This window comes from Chironomus tepperi, unplaced genomic scaffold (genome assembly GCF_022539635.2).
Source record: "Chironomus tepperi strain 1889 unplaced genomic scaffold, CSIRO-AGI_Ctep_v1 contig_269, whole genome shotgun sequence".
NCBI lineage: Eukaryota > Metazoa > Arthropoda > Insecta > Diptera > Chironomidae > Chironomus > Chironomus tepperi.
Window position 1 is genome coordinate 116,892 of NW_027226391.1, and position 16,648 is coordinate 133,539.

General features: G+C 32.0%; 1 protein-coding gene across 6 annotated transcripts in view; it reads right to left on the reverse strand.

Moving 5' to 3' along the window:
• Positions 1-16,648, reverse strand: part of rhea (Talin_middle and talin-RS domain-containing protein rhea) — a 47,772-nt gene that overhangs the window by 16,977 nt on the left and 14,147 nt on the right. For 5 of the 6 annotated variants that reach the window (XM_070642220.1, XM_070642219.1, XM_070642215.1 and 2 more), the window contains exon 2: positions 14,609-14,873. The gene's annotated coding sequence lies outside the window, so the exon portion shown is untranslated. Of the gene's footprint in view, positions 1-12,624; positions 12,855-14,608; positions 14,874-16,648 lie in introns of those variants that run through there. The other variant, XM_070642218.1, reaches the window with a different exon arrangement.

Sequence of the window (16,648 nt, forward strand, 5' to 3'; positions counted from 1 at the left end):
TCACTTTGTCATTATTATTATCAGTACAGTGATGAGTGAGACAAGGAAATTAAAGAAGCATGGAAAAATTATTAAGGCTGAGGAGGAAAAAAAAAAGTTTTTTTCTTCCTCAACAAAATATTTTCTTCCTTTATAGATATATACAGCACAAGTAAACACAAATATGAAAATGGTTGATTGATTAGATTATAGACGAGAATATTGCTCAGAAATTTTGCTATGTTTTTACTGCTGTTAATTAGTTTTTTGAGAAAGGTCAGAAGAGCATTAATAATTATTGTAAATCTCATTCAAGGAACGTAAAAATAAAGAATCTATGATTGAAGATCAAGAGAGCATAAAAAAAGATGTATTTTCATTTCTAGTGTTTCCTCACTTCCGCCTACAACATAATTCATTCTAGTCATAATTACATCCTCGAGAGCATAGTAACAATATAAATAAATCGTTAGATGTTAAGACATGAGACATAGAATGTTTTGTAAGATAAAGAAAAAAAAAGTAAATCATAATAATTGCCATGCCGTTAGAATTGCTAACGACTACCTCGCATACCTATGATGATGTTCATGTTCACTTGGATTATCAAATAGAAAAATGTGTATTGTATGATAAAATATTAGCTACGACGACGATAGAACAAATATGACACATCAGTTACTGTTTTTATTATTTTATTTGTTCATACGCACATGTAGGGGATGGAATGGGGTGGAGTTGAGTCTATAAGATCCCCTATCAGGCAAGGACGCCGATTTCACGTATCTTAGTGGTCTTTCTGTAATGTCAAAGCATACTATGTGCCTGTTTGGGATCTAATTGCGATAAGCAGTCAGAGAACCCCCAAAACCATCATCCTTTGGAATTCTAACTACATCCCCTGTTCCTCCATACAATGGAATTCCTATTATTAATATAAAAATTTCATAACTCTCTCTACGTCATCCCTAGCTCAACAAAACGACGAGATAATAATGAAATAAAACTTATAGGTTAAAGTGCAATAGATTTCCCTCTTTCTCTGGCAAGTTGACTTGAGAATCAAGATTTTTTTCTACCCCAAGATATCGCTTGATATTAAGGATTCCTCTGTAGGCGACAAATCTTGTGCTTTAGTTTCTCATATTCCTTTTTGTGGACTCATAAAACCATCATGAACAGAATTTTCCCATCATTTTCATGTGTTTCTCTTAAAAAAAAAGAAGTGTCATAAATTTAATGCTTAAAGCTCTTCTATAACGAATAAAGTTCCATTTATTCAGAATCATCCCTTCTATGTCTCTACTCATTCTACTTACATTCGATTCTTATCTTTACATTTGTATTTCTTATTATAGACTTTTCTCTGTTATTAAAGGCTTTTGTTTCCTCTTTTCTCTGTTCTTTTTTGGTAGACATATATCTTGTTAGCAATATTGGTTACTAATGGGAGACAATTGATAATTCAGAGCTCATCGATATGCCAAAACATATGTGAACAACTCACATTTATCTTGTTTTAATTGATTATGGAAAATTTTCTATCTGTTATGCAGCACTGCTGATGAATAAATCTAAACTTCATCAGAAATAAACTTGAGCTTAACATAAATCCTCTACATTGAATTTATTATCGAATCTCAAGAAATTGTACCAAATTAAAGTTTAATGGTTGTGTTCCGAGTTACACAAATTCAGATGGATATGCTTAGGAGCTTTTAGGACTCATCTAAGTTTCCTTTATTTGGCGTCCATATGGCTGCCAAGAATAAGTGGCTTCCAATTAATGTTTGGAAAAGTCAACTCAAGTCGACTCGAATCCATACAAAAACCGAGTCGAATTCGCTCTGGATGTTCAAGCTCTGGATGAATTGGAGCTCTAGCAGACCCTTAACGGAGCCTAAAGAAGCCCATGCATCGATCGGGATATCAATGATGTGAGAACAGATACACTTCAATAACTTTCAGCATGAGAAAATCAATAGGGAAATTTATATCATGCAGGTGCTTATTCGCATGCACAACATATTCTATCTATCATATTCTCATGTATATACTGCATTGAAATGCTTTATACACACAGAATATTGTAAATAATTCTTGAAAACATATTTTGCTATAGATTAAATGTCCATAATCGTTTTTGCATAACATTGCAGGTGCAACTTTATATCTTAATTGAAATCACACTTAAATCATTTTTAAGCAGATTATATACCTAAGTGAAAATTTACCTATTTTCATGTTAAAACAAGCACAAAAAAAATTTATTTTGATGACTAAAAAATAAATTTCAACTTAGCACAATTTGTGAATGACTTGAACAAGTCCATAGGGTAGGGGAGGAGGTGATACTTTTTTTGATTAATGGATTTTTCATTTCATTCCACTTCATTCAAATCAGTTTCTCTGTGTTCTCTTTTTAACATAGACACATAAAAGTTTATTAGCAGCAATTTTTTGTTTGGGGAGGAAATGCTTAAGCAGAGATCCACTTAATTTGTATGAGTAGGATCTGTAATTGAGTTACAGCGGAAGTTTTTGTTAAAAGGGTGTTAGTGAGATTTTTGTGGCTTTTTTTGAAGGAAGTTTGGATATGTGATATCGTTACTATTGCCTAGGTATGAATATGCTTTGAGGTATGAATATCCTTCAAGCACGTAAATGAAAGATTGAGGTTAGAATTCAGCAAAAATGCGTTCCAGTCAACACCCCTCTCACAATACATCCACATTATTTTGTGGATGTAAGAAGAGGAACTCTCGAAGAGAAATGTTAAGCTTTAAATTGAAACAATCAATCAAAGCTCCGTGTTACTTGTCTGACTCTACTGTTAAGTCTCTACCATTCACACGATAAACATGAAAATAAATTTTTTCCCCTCAGACATTCTCTCCATCAACATTGGAACCGAAAATAAAAAATATTAAGCTCATTAGAGGAAGAAAAAGCTTCTGTGAGGCATTTAATTTCAATTTACAATAAACATTTTCTCTCTCTATCTTAAATCTCCATTTTCGTTCCTCACTATATCTACTACCCAAAATTAAATTCATATCATGCCGTTTGTAATCTTTTCTACGTGATGTTTTTTAGCCACTTCAAGATTTTTGTTGATCATTTTTCTATGAGAAAATGCTACTTGCTGTTGATTTTTTTGGAACTTTCTTTTCAATTTTGATTCAGTTTTGAGTGTGATTTAATTGAATTTCTGCTTATTGTCCGTGCAGTGGGATAGTTCATGATGCTTAAGATTTAGTTTCAAACTTCACTCCAGATATTGAGGGCGGTTCTGATTTGTATGAATTTGAGTCGATTTGATCAACTTTTCCATGGAAAATCTGAGTCAATTTCGAGCTATGCTTCATACAAGTCAATTCTCTTCATAGCAGTGCACATTGTATGTCATCCCGAGCAGCAGTAATGAAGAAGACTCCGCTAAACCTCAATAAACAATACCAAATGGAAGCTGTCTCAATCTGACGGCCATATCCATGACAAAGCCGACTTCTTCATTTGTGTCACTCGGGCATGCACACAAGAAACCTAATTAAATACAATTTTGAACAGCATATCCACCCATTCCGTTTTTACAATAATTTCTTATTTTTCAATAAAAAGGGAAGCAATGTACTTTAATGTGAGAAATGGAAGTTTTTTAACATCAATCTCTTTACAGCTTAGAGAAAGTAAAAATATATATAAAATAATTTTCAAGTGAGGGTTTCCATGCCAACGTTGTAATAAATATAACTTTTATTCTCCTCATACAATGCACCCTCGCATGGCTCTCTCTCAAAATATTCTCAAATATCAGAAGTAGAATATATCCCTTGCATATAAAAATACATTGACATTATTTGCTTCTCTAACTAATACAATCAAATGAGTTTTTTTTTTGCCACAATGTGATTTTCCTAATATGTATCGTCATTTGAAGTCTCTCTTCTCACCAGCATAATGTTAAATGTTTTGGTGGTAGAAAAGACAGAACAGAACAGTAAAAGAAAGTAAGTGAAAAAAAATGGGGTAAAGTGAGAACAAAAGAAAATTTTTTTTTTCTGTGTTGCTTCGACGTCAACCTCGAGGAGAAAAATGAATGCGGTTTAGTGAATGAATTGTGTATTAGGAATTGCTTACAACATCAACGTTGTGTACTAACACATAAATACACTACTATCAGTTATGTGAGAAAAATATGTATAAATCCCCTCAGCTCTTATTATTGCTAAGATGATGATGATGATGCTTTAAACCAGCAGCCAAAAAAAATTCAATTTTCTTCTTCAACTTCTTCTTACGCCCTATTCCTTTTTAATTTTCTCTCACATCTCTTACTTGAGAATAAAAATGCCAAGCCAAAAAGCATCAGAATATGGAAAAAAAATCCTACACTCAACATGAAAGTGAATAGTCTATGAATATATGGCATAAAATAAGATAAGGATCATAAGGAGGGCTTTTTTGTGTAACCGGATCATCCTCATGATGCTGCCGTTGCCTTTTTTCCAAGACTCTAAACACCAAAAATGGCCTCAAATAAAGAAAATTTTCCGCATCAAATACGCGATGTTGCTTGGATGTGGAACAGTGAGTGTGTGTGTGTGAGTGAGATGGAAATAGGATGCGAAAGGCAGCACATACAATAAAAAAATCGCTTTTTCATTAAATTCTTCAACGTTATGTAGTGTGTGACAGTAGGATATTTAAAATTTAACACAATAAATTTGATTCCGTGATCCCTAACGCTACTTTTATGTCGACATCAATTATAAAAGTTGATCCAATATGGAAACAATTCCACTCACCCATATTTAAACTCTATTTTTATGTATTTCTGTCTGTTTTAATTCAATTAAGTCACTCAATTGATTGATTATATGTTGTTGAGCTGGATATTATTACAATTAATGCTGGGGATGAATTTCAGCAATAAAAAAAATTTTTTTTTTTTCAATAAAATTTTCACTTCCATTTTAAACTTCCCAACTCGACTTATCACTTGAACTGCTAACAAAGAACTGAATCATCCTCTCCAATATTCCTCTCTGAATGCAATTTTATTTGAGTATGGAATGCGCACGTTACAATGCAATGTTATGTCAGTTCGACAGTGGAAAGGAAAAATCGGGGAAAATTCTCCGAGGAGAAAAAGTCATCATGCGCTGTTCAGACACTTTCTACCCCTCAAACAAAAAAGGAATCATCTGACACTGTCGATGCCACTCGTTTCGTTTGATAATGTTTAAAAAAGGTATTTTCTGCACTTTAACGAATATTAAAGATTTTCACAAGTAGCAGAAGTGTTACAAAAGAAAAAAATAAAGTTTTCAATTTTTATGAGACAAAGTGGTTGTGTATGTAGCGTATGTAATGTTAATTTACTATACAATAAGCACAGAAAAAAATCCCTCTTGACTTTATTACATCTCACATATTTTATAAGCAGTTTATGTACTGAGTATGAGTTTTCCATATGCAACACAATTTTATACAACCGCAAAAAGAACGGAAAACTGAGTAGAAAGATCAGCAGCCTTTATCACACTCGATAGAATCTCAATTGATGATGAATTATGGACGATTTATATTTTTTTTCTCAATATTGTTCTATTTATTGAAATGTACATCATCCAGAGTAAGCCGATGGTCTTTTTTTCTGTCCACCCTACACGCAGCACTTTCCTTATCTTGAATGTCATTCTTAAAATAGAGAATGCTATGACATTTCAGTTATCTATGACCAAATTGCAAAGTTCAAGCTTGTTTTTCTTGTTGGGTAGGATGTTTATGAGCTAAAAATAGCACCAATCTGACCGTCCTGAATGTAAAAGTGATGGAGTACTGAATATGTATGAGAATAGAGACTAGAATGATGATAATGATAATAAAAAGAAATTGATCCACATTTTTTTTCATCTCGTCTTACATTCGGTTTGGCATATTTTTATGAATTTGATTCATGATTATCAATATCGTTGTCAATTGACAAAAAGGGGACATGAATTATTCATCATCATGAGCGTTTATGATTTAATTCAATTTTTGCTCTGCTCGATTACAGCTACATTCACTCTCTGTCTTTTATTAACGACAGTAATGATGACAAGGATATAACCTTTATGTGCTATTCCTTGTCATCCCAATCCAAGAATTATTTTATTTACTTCCGTAGTCAATTTATGCACATATGGCAAGGTAAAATTTATTATTAAAAAAAAGACTAGAAAAAGCCACAAAAAAATGTCACAGTTTGCGGACCAAAAAACATAAAAATATTTTGCGGCATAAATAAATTCCCAAAAAAATAAGCGAGAAATTTATATCCACGTAACTGCATTCAATTTGGGTTTTTTGACACAAAAAAGCGTAGAGGAAGAAGGAATGTGCTTTACAGTGAGAAATTGCAATAAAACTGACCATTAACAATTCTTTTTTTTCGCTTCCAGAAAATTTGAAATTAATTATGTTAATTGATGTTGAATTGGACACAACATGACCATCGCTCACAAACACATTCACTACCCACTCTATGCCTCGTTGTCATTATTTTTCACCCAAAAATTATGTTTTTTTTTCTTCTGTCTCATACTTGTATGTGTAGGATATCATGCCAGAGAACATTTATTTCATTATAACCAGGGATTTTTTTTCATTTACATGACAATCATCTCCATGATATCCTTAAAGCGAACTATGTATAAACGCATCATATGATGATAACATGAATGCAAGATGGGTGGCATGGTTGGAAATAAAAAGTGGAACAGTAAAAAAAGAGATTGGTCATTGGCTACTATCAACATCCCATTCATACATATATTCAGGAATGAAGACTCTCATTGTAACAAATAGAATGGAATGGAGCCATATTTAACAAAGATAATGCACAATTTTTAACGCAATTTAATAGTAGGGAAAGACTCAAGTGTCCGCATTTTGTCTGTCTGTCCGTTTATCCGTCCGTCCGCAGGTCCGTCCGTCCTTCCATCCCAGGGTTCAAGCCTAGGCCTAAAAGAACCTTTAGACATTTTATTCTTGATAATTTTGAGTTCTTTGGACATGCCTATTGATATTTTGATTCCATACTTGTAAATGCGCTTTTGTCGGTCACGAATGACCACTTTTATACTTGTTCTTTTTGTACAATACGTAAACCATAATTTTTGAATTGTCGGGTAGCAGAGACACACATAGTGAGAATATATTACATATAAAACATATCTGGGTAGCATAGAAAGAGCTTTATGCCTTGTTATATACCAAACAATTGAATATATCTGAATTTTATCGTCACCATTCCCCCCCATGAGAGGCACAACAAAAAAAGAAATGCAATTTTTTTTTGCTTCCATACGTGAATTTTTCACCCATAAAAATGTTTTCGCATGGAAATTTTGGGTTTCCTCATTGTTTCCATACATTCTTGTGCTTCCCTTCTTTTCTATTCCCATAAAGGCATTTTTCATTGACATTTTTTTTTTGTTCCTTACTAATTTTAAAATTGCAAAAATTTGTTGTTGCTGAAGACAGATGGTTTCACTAACAAGTGATGAATTCATTTTAGGCTTCATTTTACCATTTCTAAATGAATACATAATAATATGTCGTGGGACGAAAATTAGAAAGACATGAATTTTATTTTTTGAGTAAGGAACGGAGTGGAAGTTAAATGAGTAACGTTATTGAATTATAATCCTAACAAAGAATGAAAAGTTTTAAATTAATCCCTTTTCATTATTTTTATACTGTATAAGCTATATAACATATATCCTTTGAATTTATTCAATCCTTATGGAATTTATTCCCTTCCTTCACTTTTAGCAGAGTCGAGTAGCATAAAATATAAAAAGTCCCATCTGAAAACAATTTTTCAGTGACTGAAAAAAAGTCCCTCACCCTATCCTCCGGTATTTTGTACCGTAGAGTAGCTTTAAAAGAAAAGCATGAGATATTTTCATTCATGTTATGTTTATGGGGGGTCGTTCGCTAATGATGGCTTATTCTTATTCATATTAAGGATGATGTGAGAATCTAATGCTTGATTCTCAAATAGCATAAGTCAGTTAATCGATTCAAAATCGAGCCCCAGATCGACGTTACTCTGACTTGATGCCGAATTCATCCAAAATCCAGCCCCAGGTCGACGTGACTCTGACTTGATGCCGAATTCATTTTAAATACGACACCACGCCAGAATCACGTCGGATTGGTGTCGAGTTTTGATGATTAGATTTCTATTGATCCACTATGAATGGTAGAGTACCGGATTTTGGATCGGTTAACTAGTGGCATTCGGGATAGTATTCTGTGCCTTTGTGCTTTAATGAATCTGAAAGTTCTGTTGATGCTTAGAGCAAAACAATTGACTTTAGTCCGTTGAAGTCATGAAGTGATGGTGACTTGGCTGCACCGTATGGTTATATCGTGACCCATTTTACACCAAGAAATGAAACTTTCCACAACTTCCTCTTCAAGATCCCAGCATTCAAATATATTTCTTATGCTCATGTGAATCTCACAATTCAAAACTTTTAAAGGAACGTGACTTGACGTAGACCCCACATTTCACAAAGAAAAAAGGCAAAATGCAAAAATATATATCAAGCGGTACACAGCAATACATATTTATGTATACATACAAATATACAAGAAAATTTATGTCTTGAGAAAATTATATTAATCTTAAGCTTACTTGCGTGGGCGTGGGATTTGAGAATGAGCATGAAATTGTTTTAAATTTTTTTTGTGGAAATTGTCTTCATCTTCATCCTCACATTCTTCTTCTTATTTGCTTATATTAAAAATTCATCCTCTTTAAGTGTTAAAGAGCGATTACCGTAAAGTTTAATGATGGTTAAAGAGAGGGAATTTTGGATTGAGAGCATATTATCGTTATTAGTGGTATTAAAATATAATGAAAATAGGAAATTAGTTTCAGACATATAAATTTCCATCCTCTTTAAACAGTTTTTGACTTAATATGTCCAATACAAATCGTAACGCAAGCTTTTATGTTAGTGTGGGTGAGTGTTGGAACTAAAAAATTCAATTTCGTAATGTTAACAAAATTCAATTACTAAAAATCTATTAATTACAATTAAAACAAATCATCAATTCATGCATTTTACTGTCATCATGTCATCCCGCCCACAATACTCTCGCCCATACACACAAATATCTTTGGGTGCGGAGAAGCACATAAAAATTATATTTTCTCTTTTTTTGATTGTCCGTAACATTCTAATTGAATTATTTGATTTTTATTTTGGTATTTATGATCCACATTCTATGTTGTGCTGCAACATAAATATTAGATTCAACATCGATACAAGAAAATTGAATTTGAAATAAAAATGAACAAACAACATTCAGCACTTAATGATTGTAAATCAAGAGATAGTTAAGTTCCATTACAGCATCGACACAAACAAAAAAGTTCATTCAATTAATTTTGAATTTCCGGACATTCATGCTGCTTAACTGATCTGTGTTTTTTTGTATCATCAACACAAATCGTGTACTGTTGCTAATAAGGTTCATAATCTATTCTTTATGTCCATCTATCCCCCTTTAAAGATACGCTGTTTTTTTGCAAACAAATAAGAAAATGTGTGATGCAGTAAAAATAAACATAGCTCAAATCATTAATTTTAGTGCTGGGCTGGCAATTTCCATTTCAATAATCTTCAATCAATTAAATGGAAAATAACAATGAATGAATTCAATATTATTATTACTTTATATATACACAGTCGAGAGATAGATAGACGCATCGAATGGGGAAATCTATATGTATGTAAGATTATACAGCACTCATGCTATGCGACTATGCGACTGAAAAGCTGAAGGCGATAATTGATCAATAAAAAGAAGATGAAAATGAAAATTTTTTTTCCAAGTATCTTTGGTACACAAAGTAAGGAAGGAAGCAGCAAGAAAAAGAAGAAAAAAAATTTCTCCTAATAAAATTAAATGACACGAAATGGAACGCATCCTGGAGAGACAAGAAAATGAAAATTAATGAAAATGCTTGCTGATGTTGATGTACACTCAGTATGAAGTGAATGTGAATGAAAATTGAAAATCATTTTTTCGTTGAAAAAAAAATCCTTCTTAATTAAAATCACAAGATGAAAATGGAATTGCATAGTTCCTGCTTGAAATTCCTTACGAGATAGAATATGTTAAATATGTATGGAAAAAAGTGAGACGAGAGAACACATTTTTCCATATCAGATGAAAAATAATCGGGTACTTTATTATAGGCAGCATCAGTCGACAATAATCACATAAATAAGAAGGATTTTTATATTAAGAATTATGGAAAAAGTCAAATGAAAATTCCTACTCCCCACACCTAAACTCCCACATTAATATCCCCAATGACTACAACTGGGCTCAAATGTATTATATATCCATGAAATATAAATAAAAATGGATATAAGATTGATGTTAAACCGATATAAATCATAAGAAAAATCAATAACAAATTATCAAATCAAAATTTATGGCTTTTCCCTCCATTTTTTTGTGATTTTTTCTTTGAATCCTGCTAGGATATTTTCCTTATTGTTATACACCAAGCTTATCAGCGATATTTAAAAACAGAAAAATTCCATCAGCGACAACGTACACAACAACAAAAACTTTTCTATTCAATTTTTTTATCGCTCTATATTACCGCATCGTAATGAATATAATAGAAAAAAAAGCATTTTTCTGGCTTCTTAGTCGAGTATGTTGGCTTTTATGACCCAATTTTAGAAAATATATACATCCCCTCCACTCTGAGCATTAGCAGACTCAGGTTAATTATCAAACAATTTTATTTTGTATTTATCGTATCAACTTTCAATTTTGTTCCTTTAATGTCCTGTTTATTCAAACGGTCCATAGGGATATTAATCCAAAATCTACTTCCCATTTTCCCTCACTTGAAATCATCATAACAGCAAAAGCAATTACGATAAAATTATCTGTTAATTTTCATACCTAAACTTGGTCATTGCCTCCTCCGTACCCAAAAAAAAACATGCATCCTATATACATCTATGAGATCATAAATTTAATGAACTTTTTTTCATCATTTTTATTTTTCAAGAGGGTAAATGTCGAAAAAGTTTCTATTTTTTTCTTCTCCTTATGCCATACATCCTTTATGTATGTCGGACAAAACAAACCAACGATTTTTGCAACGTAATGTGCATGTTTGTGTCGGACACATTTGGAATGAGTGAAATGGAAGTGAAAAAAATATAAATTTTATTAATTGAATCAACCCTCTTGGAAAAAAAGGAGAGAAAATGCTCTTCTTCCTCCTTCTTATTTGAATTTTTATTTTCCAATTCCATAGGCCGTAAAGCTATTATCAGCACTCACATATGTATAATAAATTTTGAGTCAGGCTGTATTTGAAATGCACAAAATGCACATATAGAAAAAAAGCCTCAATTTTATTCTCTATTTTTTTGTTGTTTTGTGTCCAGACAGCAATGTACACAGCATCATAGGAATCATAATGCAAGTACATATGTGTAGGCACAACAACAACAATAAAAAGTATCAAAAATCCTATTTTTTGAGATTCAAAACATAACACATAAGTTGCATATGTGTATTATGCAATGATGGTATTTCAATTAAAAAGGCAATGGCTTGTTGTGCACTGCAATGTGCTCATTTTTTTTATCCTCGTTTTAGAATAGAAAAAGAATTGATTTTTTATGTTTGTGAGCAAACAATAGTGACAGTTTAAATGGAGAGAAGGAAATTGTCAGTTAAAAATGGACATTGAATTTAATTAAATTCCTTATATGTAAATAAATATCAGAAAGGAGTCGTTTAATGTGATTGAACATCCTTAAATGCATTGGGGTAGTGACTGAGTTAGGGCTCTTGGCAATTTTGGAATCTTAATCAGTTCCAAAAGTCAGATTATAATGTGATTCTAGTTCATTTTATCACTGCAGCCGTCTTAAGCCCCATCTGCACCTATCTTAAAGTCATAACGGACTTAAATGCATGGTGAAGTGGATAAGCTAAGCCTCTTGCCACTTGGAAGTTCATTTAGCTCCAAAAGCCGGATTTCAATTCGAATCCAGTTTATTATAGCACTTTACCCATCTTATATATAATTGAACACCAAAAAAGAATAGCTTAATGTACTTCCATTCTTAAATGCATGATGCACAGTGACTATCGTAAACCCATTGTCACCTGGAAGTTTATGATTTCACTATACCCATTTTATGCATAAGGAATTCTCAAAAATGAATCACTTAAGGCTCTGTCGTCCTTAAATTAATTGTACATTGACTAAGCTTAGCCTATTGCCACCAGGAAGTTCATTACATCACTTTACCCAAGATCAACTCTTTAACAATTCTTCAAACAATTAATATCAAGTCTCTTCCATATGATTGTTTTAAAAATATGGCAACATCCTACCCTGGGTAGATGCTGACGATGATAGAATTAAAAAAACTCAAACAGAAGAGAAAATATTATATTGAATTGGTTCGGTTGTGTCAGGGCAAAAAAAGAGAAGAGATGAAGAGGAAAAGGTTTTTTGTATGTTTTGTTGCCTTCGAATATAGCAAAATTTCAGGAAGTAACTTGATGGAAAATATATTCTTTACTTACCCATGTAAACTTTCAAACAATTTAACATCATCATTATTATAATTTTATTTTTTGGTTGCTGTGTTGCTCGTTTCACTCGCGTACGAAGAAACTTTTTTAATATTTTTTTTTATTTATTGTTACTTTCTATGTCAGGCACTAAATAACAACTCTGGGACTTAATCGATTAGAAGGCAATCGGGTGAGTGAGTTGATTTACTTTTTTTTACTCATTTTTTTATTATTATTAAGATTTAAAAAAAAGTATTGGAGATTTTCAACTGTATCTCAGGCAACTGTTGGGATGCCAATAAAAAAATTTCATTTTTTCATCGCGAAAAATTAAAAAAATTTACAAAAAAATTGTTTTGAAAATTAAAAATAAAAATTATTCGAAGGCACTTTCAGTTCTGTATATTTAAAAAAATGTTCCTTTTATGAATCAGGAATATTTCCATTGTTGGTTTTATGTTTAAATGTTATGAGAAGAAAGTCAAGTAACAATTTTTTAATTCTTTTCCTTATAAAATATTATTATTAATTTTTTTATTTTTTTTTTTTAAGTGGGAGCTCAATAGAGCTACTTCTTGCCACGACAACAACAAATAACTGACTGAAGTAGCAAAGATTAAGACAGGCACTGGTAGAATTCACAAAAATTGTGAAATAAAAAAAAAAAAACAAGAAGACTTCACTTTTATACTTTATACTTTTTCTTATATTCACAACACAAGAAATATTTTTAAAATAATACTTTATCTATTATTTCAGGAGAGACGGTGTTGTTACCTCGCTAGTTAGGCCTAGAATGACGACAACTAAACAGTTGACAGTGGAGACCCACATTGTAACGACGAGATGATATTTTTGCTCTATTCAATTCAATTCTCACACGAATACATTCGACGATGGAAGAACTGACGCAGAATTGAAAATTTTCTATGAAAATTAAACAATATTTCTCCTTATTTATTGCATTGCGCATGACAAAATCAGTTTGAGCATCGGAGAAGGGATGACAAAAACAACATTTTCAACCCTCACCACTTGAACGACGAGAACGAGTTTTATGTGTATGAACAGCTTTTTATGTGTACGAAGGGGAATCTGATTTTCATTATTAAATAAGAAAAAAAAGCCGGTTCAACATGGAAAAACAATCCACAACCCAAAATTGACTTTATGAAATTATTAAATTTTACAGTTCGAGTAAAAGTTTCGTAAACCAAATAACGCTGAGATATCCTCGTTTTTTTGGGGGGATATTATTCTTCTTCCATTTTTGGCGTGATGCCGCAAATTATGCTAATTTATGATGCTCCTTTAATCCTTGAAAAGGAAAAAAAAAATGACAAAAATTCATCGAGGACAAATCGGATTATGAGTCGTAACAATGCGTAGTCGAGAATTATTTAAATTAATTTTTTTTTTTATAAAATTCATTATCTAATCACTGATATCCTTCATAATAAACAGCGTGGGATGAGATATAAATTTGGACAAATATGATAATTTTTTTTCACACCAAACATGCTTGTAATGTGTCGAAAATATTGAAAAATAGAAAAATAAGAAAAACGACAGACGACTGGCGCCGAAGCTTGACGTTTTGGAGCTATATAGCTTTATGTCATGGAAACAGAATGAGGAGGAAAAAAAAGTCCCTCAAACAAGAGCGAGAGACTTAGCTCTCGGTTGGATAAATTTAAGGCAATATAATGGAAATTAATGATGGAATGCTTCCAAAATGATCACCATGGTGCCCAAGAACGGAGTGAAAAGGAAGAAATGAAGGAAATTATTTTAAAAGCAACCATTTGACTCCAGGAATCTACATAAAAATCTCATTTACTATGGATGTACATACATTAAAAATATCTACATGAACCAAACAATTGTCCAGGATATGAATGGGGTAAGGATTCCTCCTTATTTTCTATGATTCCGCTTCTTCTTATCGATTGATTAAGTAGGAAATGTAATCAATTCCTTCTTATGTACTCACCTTATTGTGAAATTTGATTTTTTCAACAATCAATAATCGTCTTTGAAAGTCCTTTTTTTCCACTGCTTAAAGCTATATACTTTCGTCCGACAAATAATATCAAAAAAAATATATAAACTCTTAGTCGTATTTTGTATCGGATGTAAATTCTATGTTCTTCTTATGCTTCAATCGTTGTAGACTCGTCGCTTTCTGTCGTTGAAATTTGTTTCTTTTTATTTTTTTATTTTCTTTCTTTTTTTTGCTTCTTGTTCACATGAAAAATCTGCAAATACATAAAAAAAAATTTTTTGTCATCAGTTGCTAGTTGTGTATCATATAATTTTCATTCTAAAACAAAGTTCACATATCCATTATCAAACACACATTATTTCCGTAATATTTTTTTTTTATTCTGAGTCAACGGTATGGAAACTAGAACAATACATAGCACATAGTTGTGAATAGAGCAGTGGTGGGCAACCTGTGTGGTAAGGAACACTAGTGTGACGCGAAACACTAGTGTGATGTGAAACACTAGTATGACGCGAAACACTAGTTTGATGCGAAACACTAGTGTGACGCGAAACACTAGTGTGATGAGAAACACTAGTGCGTCGCCAAAGGGATTGACACTAAATTTTATCCGGAAATTTCTTTTGTTTAGATGGAAGAATCTTTCATTGTTCCGGATGAAAGCGGATGGAAGATTCTATTGTTCTGGATGAAAGTTTGTCTTTGTATCGGATGAAATAATTTTGATTGTCAATACCCTAGTGATGCCCTGGTGCGGTAATTGTTTGAAAATGCCATAAAGCGTATGCCGTGTATGATTTAGATCTTAAGGCACCTCACACGGCTCTGATGGTAAGCCTTGATCAAAACCATACACGACAGTGTCCCATAGCACAAAAAAGGTTGCCCACCACTGATATAGAGTGAAAAATTATGCACATGCCATTTTTTGCATTCACAACACTTGCGCTCGACAACAAAAAAAATAATGCATAACGGCAGAAGAGAGGAACTTTTGACAAAGACTGAAGGAAATGTTTATGGATCAGGAAGAACTAAGTTGAAGTCATACAATTCTCCTTTTATCTCATGTTCTAATTTTACTGATGCAGCCCTAGATAGAATCTAATAACATCATCATTAGTCGAATGTTTATTTGTTTAAAACCGCCATTCCATGCGGTGAGTTTATGCTGTAAAAAGTTCATTGATCTCATTGCATAAACACAGAATTCAATTTTTTTTAATTCAAGCTTATTATTCATTACGAATTACAAACATTTATTGCAATAGAACTAAGCATTCACAATTTATTTCGTTTGTTTTAAGAGAGAGAGAAAAACACGAATCACGAGATAGAATTTTAATTTTAATGGATTTGAAGTAGAAGCGCATTTAAATCGATATTTCAAATATGTATATTTATTATCAAATTGAGTCTAAACACTCATTCCAGATATTTTATTTATTTATATAGATTTTGCGAGGTTCATGAACTTGTAAATCAATTTAATGTTAACAAGCTATAAAACTGATTTTTACTGCTTTCTATAAAATTCAGCATCATCGAAGTTTATTCAAATAGGTGAGCAATTAATTGCAGTTATAGGAACTCAATAATCATAAGGTTTCACTGAATTAAGCTGAGAATATTTAATAGATTCAATCAGATCATATCTAATTTCTCTTGAGGTTCACATCTGGTTAGCATACCGACAAAATGTAAAACTTTTAAAAAATCAACACAAAAAATTATTTTTTTCCGCATGAATTTATCACAAAAATGCATTCATAGCAATTAAAATGTCTCGATTGCAATTTAAAATTCTATTAGTAATTTAATTACAACTTTATACCACATCGCACACTCCATCTATCTCTGTTTCGTCGAGTATGTGTGTGGATTTAGTGAATGAAAAGGCATTTAAAAAAGAATCTACAAAAGTAATCGAGATTATTGAGCGACTTCAGCGCATTTTTGTCACAGCGATCAGAAATTGCAATAGAACTAAGCGAATACATTGAGAACTCTTGAGTAAAGCATGAT